Source organism: Phasianus colchicus, chromosome Z (assembly GCF_987193195.1).
Source record: "Phasianus colchicus chromosome Z, bPhaCol1.hap1.1, whole genome shotgun sequence".
NCBI lineage: Eukaryota > Metazoa > Chordata > Aves > Galliformes > Phasianidae > Phasianus > Phasianus colchicus.
The window spans coordinates 54,329,224-54,336,495 of NC_143476.1; the positions used below are offsets into that span (position 1 = coordinate 54,329,224).

At 40.0% G+C, this 7,272-nt stretch overlaps 1 long non-coding RNA gene across 1 annotated transcript; it reads left to right on the top strand.

Moving 5' to 3' along the window:
- Positions 1 to 185: 185 nt before the first annotated feature.
- Positions 186 to 6,823, top strand: LOC149912991 (uncharacterized). The gene is made up of 3 exons (XR_016461732.1): positions 186 to 359; positions 3,799 to 3,932; positions 4,576 to 6,823. It is a non-coding gene; the product is annotated as an uncharacterized LOC149912991 (long non-coding RNA).
- Positions 6,824 to 7,272: the final 449 nt, after the last annotated feature.

Consider the following 7,272-nt stretch of genomic DNA (forward strand, 5'->3'; position numbering starts at 1 on the left):
CCCCGCCCCGCCACCCGAGAGGCGTGTCCGCCTCGCCACGCCCTCCTGCTGCCCGCTTTCCCGGACACCTCCGCGTTCTCGAGCCGCGCGCAGGCGCGCTGGGTGGGGGGCGGGGGGGAGCCTCTCGTGGGCGCGCAGGCGCGGCGTAGGGCGGGTGGGCGGGATGAGGGTGAGGGCGGGTTTTTTTCAGGGCTCCGGGTGGGGTTGTGGGGAGACGTCGGCTCTCAGAGGGTCTATGGATTTCGGGTGGAAACCTGAAGGTATCGCGTCGGCCAGCTGGCGTGCGTCTTCTATTAAGAGATCGAGTATCTTATCCTCAGAGCTTAAACGTTGTAATAGTTGCAGTTTTTAATGCTTGAGTATGTATGCGTTTCTTTAAGGAACTCCTTTTTCCCTTAGGCTAGGCAGGGGTACAAGTTACTGCTTCTCTTCGCCCTTCGCGGTGGCCGGGCTATTATTAGCAGTGTGACTAAACCCGGTTGAATTTCAGACGCATCTCCAGAAGCTGTCCGTCTGCAGCCTGCTGGGCTGGGATCTGCTGAATGGAGCTTGGGAACTGGGTCACAGCCACCCTCTGCAAAGGTTTTGGTGTGCTAAGCTGCCTCTGTGTGTTTATTGAATGGGAGGATGTAATTATTTCCCAGCTTTACCCTGGAATTGCAATAATTAGGGTTAAAATTAGATCTGTGAGTAAGATAAGCCCTGGAGTTTTTATAGCGTGTTGTATTGGGTCAATCGGATTTTGGCAGCAGGGGGACTCTGTGAAAAAGGACCAGGGACTCCTGAGTGAGGCAAAGCTGGCTCCAGGCAGCAGGCAGACCTCCTTCTGGCCAAGGCAGAGCCCATTGGCAGCACTGGTGGTGCCTCTGTTATATATTTAGAAAAGAGAAAGGTAAGTATGTAAATGCCAGGACAGCGCTCCAGCCGTCAAGGTCATTGCAGGAGGAGGAGCTGCAGGCCTGAGGGGAGGCCTGTGGAGGAGAAGGTTCTCCCCTGTAGCCTGCAGTCACTGCACAGAGCACGTCTCCACATGCAGTTATGAAGGAGCCCACAGGGCAGGAGTGGCTGAGACATAAAGGAAACACAGTCCATGCAGAGCCCCTGGGATGGAGCTGCAGCCCGTGGGGACCTCTGTTGGAGCTGTCCATCATGATGTGGACAGGACTCGTGCTGGACCAGTTTATAAAAGAGCCACGTGCTTGAGTGGAGGAAGAGTGCAAGGAAGGGGTGGCAGAGATGACATGTTATGATCTGACTGCAGCTCTCAGTACCCGTCTTCCTTGCAATGCTTAGGTAGGGGAGTGGAGGAGGCAGAAGAGCCCAGAGCAGACAGCTGAGGCTGGAAAGAAGGGAGGATGGGGAAAGGTCTTAGCTTGGTTTCTCAATGTCCTACTTTATTTTTAGTTGGCAATAAATTTAATTAAGCTTCTTTGAGTTGAATCTGTTTTGCATATGAGGCTAATTGTTGGGTAGTATCCTTGTCTTTAACTCAACCCAGAAGCTCTTCCATCTCATTTCATCTGTCTAGTTGAGATAATCTCATTGAGATTGAACAGTAGCAGGGTGAGCATCCCAGAAGCATCCAAGGTCACTGCAAATACCATAGGGAAATAAAGAAAATTCAGGAACGTTTTTCTCTCCGTTGCCTGTCATTAATGACACTTGTCAGTAATTAGTTGAAATGAAATGCAACAATGAAACATGCTTATTAATAGTTTTGAAAGATAAAATGTGCTGAAACAATGTCAGCTGTGGCATGTTTGTTCAGTGTGGGCTATCTTCTTGCTGATATCTTTAGGCAGCAGTTGCTGGTTTCTACCTATCATGTGGCTCACAGTGCAGAAAGAGAGCACTGCTGTTTTCTCTTCACATACCAAAAGTGAATTAAATATAGCTATATGCTTTCAAAAGCTTATTTTGATATATATATATAAATATATAAAAATATATTTCAGAAGTTCTGTCATGTTAGAATCAGAGAATCATAGAATTGCTCAGTTGAAAATGAATGTTTTGCTTCATTTTAACTAGGTGACCTGAAAAGCCCCTTTCAAGCCCCAGCCTTTCTGTGATCCAATGATCTCCTCTTCACAGTACAAAGAATTAGCATTAAGTTAAAGATTCATTTCTCTTTGTGCCTATAAAGCCTTTGTGGTAAGAAAGAGGTGATAAATATTTAAAATTTGAGAAGAAAAACCCACAAAATGAATATGGTAGACTTTTTAGTTTGATGAAAATTGTAGGTAGATTTATAGAAGGAAAGACTTACGGAAGATTGATCCATAAGCAATAAAACAAGGAGTCATGCCAAAACGATAGGCAGAGGCCATAAACATCATAAGTTCAAAGATTGAATAGGAACTTGATGGGAATTCAGCGATGTTATTTGCAGCTTTTAAACTAGGCCTACACATTTAAATAAAATAAGTATCTGGATTTAGTTGCAGGCTGTTATTCTTTAAAGATCAATTATCAAACAACTGTTTTAGACTATACTTGTACTATACTGGGCACTTCCTCTTTCTATTATTTAAAGAGGATATTATATATTATATATTATCTGTGTTCAGATAGCTACTTTGAAAGAAAATATGTTCCCTTCTGTCAGTTTCGCTGAAATGCCTTATCTAAAATACTAAAAGATTGACAGAAATGATACACTTTCATTCCTTTATATACTAATACATGAATACTAGGTATCATGTTTCTTGACGCTTGCTTTTACTGTAGCATGTGTTTAGGTACTTACCCTCAGCCTGCAGCCTTTGTAATGTGTCATCCCTCCAACATGCAGAATTATTTACGAAGCAGCAGCTTCATTTAAGGAAGCACGTTTTTATCATGGGTATTGTTGCTGTTCTTTGTTTATCAACACAAGGAATGAGAGAGAGACTGAAAGAAGTAAACAGACAAAAAAGAAAATCATGCTATCATACTGGCACTTAGATTCCTTCAAAACGCATCATGTATTGTTTGAAGAAATGCAAAAATCTCTGCATTCCCAATTCCCCTGAGAGGCAGCAATAGCAAAAATAAACATTTCAATAGTAAAACCCTAATGTGATCAGCAAGGTGGCTGCATAAAATGTAACTGTCTGTGCACTAACGCATGTACGTAAGAACGCTCTACAGCAGTCTTACTGTAGATATCTTACACAAAGACATAAATATCATAAGAGGTCTTTTGAGAAAAGTATGAACATAGGAACTTCTTACTTTGTGACTAATCCACATGTATGTTCTCATATTCAGCTGTGAGAGAGCTGACTGTTAAAATCATCCACATTTTACTCCTATCAGCTTACTCTTCCAAAGCTGGGCTTTGGTGGCAGGTATCTTTGCATATCCTATCTTCTTTTGGCAGTTAGTTTTTCAAATTATCTTCCTTTCATCAGTCTGAAGCTACGTAGATTACAGGTAAAACATCTTTTTTTTTTATTCAAATGTTCTGCCGAGGGCATTCTTAAGTTAGAAAAACAAGGTGTCCTAGGTTGAGTGGCATTCATACTCATGGAATCATGTAACAGTTTAGATTAGAAAGGACTCTACAGATCAACTAGTTCTAACTCCCTGCCGTGGGCAGGGTTGCCAACCACCAGCTCTGGCTGCTTGGGATTCCATCCAACCTGGCCTTGAATGCCTCCAGGGATGGGACATCCACAGCTACGCTTGGCACCTGTGCCTGTGCCTCACCACCTTCTGAATAAAAAAAATATATATATAGTTAGTTAGAATATATATATATTCTATCTATCTATATATATTCCTAATGGCTAACTTAAATCTCCTCTCTTTTAGTTTAAAATGTTAAATTCTTATCCCTCCTGCAATCAGCTGTTCATGAGAGAAGTACATCTCTACAAGGCACTCCAGTATGAACTCCAATGTGACTCGCAGAATCAGAGCATGGCTGAGTTGGAAGGGACCTCAAGGTAAAATTTTCATTTTTTTTCTGCAGCACTTTCTTTTTGGTATGACAAATCACTCCACTGTACAAAATATTTGTGAATCTTGACCTCAGTCAGCTAGCATTGAAGCTTTGCTGAAAAAACTGCTTTTGTTGATGAAGGGGTAAGCCTGATGTGGAAAGCCATGCATAAATGTATCATTCAAACTAGTTACTCTAACAAATCCAGAATCAGAAAAATTGCAGATTTGCCAAGGCAAGGAGATTTAACCTATTTTCTTCTCATCCTTCTTCATGAGCCATGGTTCACAGTACCAACAGGTGCTTGTGAACCCCAGCTGGGGCAGTAGCTGAAGAGTAGGGAAAGAAGTGCATCAGACAGGGTAGTACCTAGTGACTACCTGTCCAGTCAAATTAACCAAAATTTCTCCATGGGATTTCCATGAAATCTGAGTGGCCTGTCTGTATACATGACACAGTCACGGACAAGTGGACAGCAATTTTTCCACTTGATCTGGTGTCACCTATGTTCCTGCAGACCCCATAGGAATCCATTAACAATCTTTTTTTATATATATATTTTTTTCTTTCCTCCCCCTCACCCCCCCCCCCCCCCACAGATTTATAATTAAAGTTGCTGATACCATGGTAACTCTTCTCTCCCACAGCAAAACTGGATGAGTTTTAGCAGCCAGACTCCTGATTCAAGTTGTGCCTGGAAGCTGCAGTCTTCTTTGTGCAGACTGGGGATCACAGGAGTACAGCTTTCTGTTGAGTGCTGCATTAATGCTACTCAGGTTCTACAGAAGTGACTCAACATCCCACAGGCCTGCCAGGATGACATGTCCATTGCAGGATACGGTGCTGGCTTTGCTACAGAACAACTACTGACAGCCTTCTCAATCCCATTCTGCAGCTCAGGCAAGTTAATCTACTGATAGAAAAGATATGAAAGATACTTCTGATTGTTTTTGTCATTATCAAAAATGTCTATCTTCCAGAACCAAGTGAAGTCATGTAACTGGGCAGTCTGACATCATTCCATTTATTTTCATCTTCATGAATGCAAAATATTTAACACTGTCTCTTCCACAGTGAAAATGGCTTAGGTTCAAAGAAGCAAGAAGGGTGGTGAGTAAAACAGGAAGGGCTGTGAACCACATTTTATCTACCAAACCAGAATTCCATTAATTGTACAGGGATGTCAAAATTAATGAGTTATTTTAGAATGCACTCATAACTGCAGTAAAACCACTCACTGCAGGGAAATCTTGTTTCTAAATCTCTCAGAGCTCTGTGATTTTAATCTCTTCAGAATCAGCTGAATCATGGTGCAACAACAGACTGTTTGCACAACTGTTTCCCTCAGGACAAAGTGAAATGTATATATATCCTAACCTACTCCAATTATGCAAGCAGGAATACAGTAAGTACTGGAAAGTGTAGTAATCTTATATTATAAATGTATATTACTGAAGAAAGTGCACAAATTGCTTCAGTACTTTGAACCTCAGAGTTAAAACCACTCCTGAATTTTCCTTCTGATCACTGCATGCTATAAAATTTCTGAGGGGTGATTGGCAGTAAAACATTTTAGCTTAATTTTGAACCTAGTCCTTGCAGTTCTGTGAACAAACTAAATACTGCCATCATCACATAAATGTTGTTCCGGTGTTCCGGTGCTTTGGAGAAACAGAAACCTTCAAAGTCCCATAGGCTTCTGAACACATTCTTTTAATGGGAGTGACTCTGATCTTCAGGTTGTATTCAGCAGATCCCAAAGGTGGACTGCACCTTTCTCCCTGTTAGATGAGAGCTGCTCACTCCTGCTGATGTTTGCTGTGTTTGACAACGTAATCTGGAGGTGCATTGCATACAACATAAAATATAGTCTTAAATCTGATTAAGGTAAATAGTACTTGAAGTAATAATTCATAGATGTAATTATTTTTATTTCAGATGTTATTTTCAAATACTTAAGTCTGAAGTCCTCTTTAAGTTCCTTACTCACCCTTAATCTTGCTAACCAATAGCATTACCCTACAATAATTAATTTGCAAAGCTTGTCCTCTGATTTTGCTGTGAGGATCTGTAGTGGATAGATCACTTAAAACTGTAACAATCAATTAATTCTAAGAGAGACACAGGTTTTTCCCAAAGAATGTGTCAGTTTTCATTGTAGTTCCTTTATTAAGATCTTTAAGTATCAAAACCTTTAGATCTTTAGATGTCATTAAGAAGAAAAGCTCATTAAAAATAAGAATTTTTCTATTTTTAGTAACTGCATTTCACTGCTTTTGGAATTTCCCTGGGACTTCAGGGAAATGGGAACAGGGGCATGATAAAATTAATGCCTTTTGCTTTAAGTGCAGTAGCTAGCATGAAAATGCTTCTTGTCAAACTGCACAGCATTCTCTTTTTCCAGTATATTCTTACACTGGAAGAAATCTAGAGCCAAAAACAGCATAAGGCATGAACCTCAAAATTTTATCAGACACTCACAGCTGCTGATGGTAGATCAGCATTTTTCTGTAGACGACACACATTTGTTTTTCCAAGTCTTCTAGGATGTCATTGAGGAGTTACTGTGACTAATAAATTTAATCAGTGATGAACAGGAAGCTCAGTTCATTGCAAACAGAACAGTGTGACATATTCTTCTCATAATGGGCAGTATTTTCCTGTGAGAATGTATCACAGTTCTTACTTGTTTCATGTGAATTTAGTGACAGTGCCTGCATATCATTGCTTAGAAAAGATTTCATTGGCATTTACTTCGAAATTTATTCTTTTTGTGTTGTTAAGGTGGTAGCCAATCTGTGTGGAATAAAGATTCCTTTGCAAATGTCCCAGAAATTCAGAAATACCATGGTTAGGGCTTTGCTGTGTACTTAATCCATGTGATTGAATAAAACTTTTTCCTTTTAGGCTGATGTTTTCCTGGTTTTATTTTGGTAGTGTAATAATTTAATTGCATTTTTAAATTATTGTTGCTATACTTTACCTTTTTATTATTAATAATAATTATGCTTTTTGTTTCATAACCAGCAAGTGAGACTTTTAAACATTCTTCAAAGATATCTTAATTAATGTAGGACATTCTCATAGATGATAGAAATACTGTCCAGATTCTTAAAATAGTCATTGGTCTTGATAGTTTAGGAAGATTAAAGACTCTGGGAGTCTTTTCTGAACTCAAGACATCTCTTGGGAATTTATAACTCCTGTCCTATGAATTTCTACTTCTGTTGAAATTCTTTTGTTTTCACTAGAGGGGCTTATTGTAGTGCTTACTGAACTGATTTTAATATTCTACATAATTTTCTGAAATATTATCAGTGTTGATAGAAACTTGTTTAGAAATG